At 44.7% G+C, this 1,090-nt stretch overlaps 1 protein-coding gene across 1 annotated transcript in view; it reads left to right on the top strand.

Annotated features, from left to right (window-relative positions):
- Positions 1 to 1,090, top strand: part of LOC117171007 — a 254,157-nt gene that overhangs the window by 213,790 nt on the left and 39,277 nt on the right. The window lies entirely within an intron of this gene.

The following is a 1,090-nucleotide window of genomic DNA, read 5'->3' as shown; positions in this document are numbered from 1 at the left end:
TAAATATTTGTCTTAAGGACAACCGCAGGATTTCGCCGGGAGCGGGTGCTAACCTGGGAAATTGCACCCGCTCCCAGCGAAATCGCGGTAAAATTTCAGCCACAACTACGTCTTACGACCGTGAGATAGGTGGTTACAGTCTGCAACGGAATCAATACGACGATCCACTAAAAGCCTCGTGCACCCTAAGAACACGGAGCGACCCAAGGACTACCGCCTTCTGCATTTTTCCCGCAAGTGTTTTAGCATATTGTTGACACGCAGGGATGCTTTTTAGGCCATTAGCAAATGAAAGCTTGGCACCTCCAAGAGCGCCGATTATAAGGACGATTAGTTTGACAGAATATTCCGGGTACAATCGTTGCAACTCCCTTATAAGGTCTCGATACCTCTCTTTCTTTTCATTCTCCTTGGTTATGATGTTTTTGTCAGCTGGTGCCGAAAATTCGATAACGAACATGGTTCGCTTCACAAAGTCAAGAAGAACCATGTCAGGCCTCGAGTGAGCAACAGAAACAGTTGTCGAGAATATAAAGTTCCAGTATAAGCGGCACTTCCCATTTTCGACAATTGACTCGATTTCCCTAGGAGCATTTAGATAAGCGATATTAAGGTTAATGCCGTAAGAGTGACAGAGATGGTAATAAAGCACTCTTAGTGCCGCATTGTGCCTTTGAATGTAGGTCGTTCCCGCGTGAGTTGAACAACTAGATAGTATGTGAGTTAAATGCTCGGGGTGTGCATGGCACGCCCTGTAGCTATCATCGGGAATGTCTTGGCTCAAAATGTGGCGACGATATGTTAAGGTGGAAATGACACTGTCTTGGAATGCAAAAATGAAACCCTTCTTACCAGACTTCCATCTAGGCGATTTAAGGAAAGTAAACGTTAGCTCACAAGACATTGATTGATCCTTCACATTTCTGTGGAAGATACCGTGCATCCTCTTATCGAGGAACTGTTCAAGAAAGTTTTTCTCTTGTGCTTCCTTAATCCGGGCTTTCAGGAGTGAGTACTCGAGATAGATAAGATTTGATGCATTTTTCTCACCCCTAATACTGAAGTCAAGTCCGAGTGTTTCAGCAGCCTC

The sequence above is a fragment of the Belonocnema kinseyi genome, chromosome 4 (assembly GCF_010883055.1).
Source record: "Belonocnema kinseyi isolate 2016_QV_RU_SX_M_011 chromosome 4, B_treatae_v1, whole genome shotgun sequence".
Taxonomy (NCBI): Eukaryota; Metazoa; Arthropoda; class Insecta; order Hymenoptera; family Cynipidae; genus Belonocnema; species Belonocnema kinseyi.
Note: the sequence above shows the minus strand (reverse complement) of the source record. Positions and strands in the feature narration are given on the sequence as shown.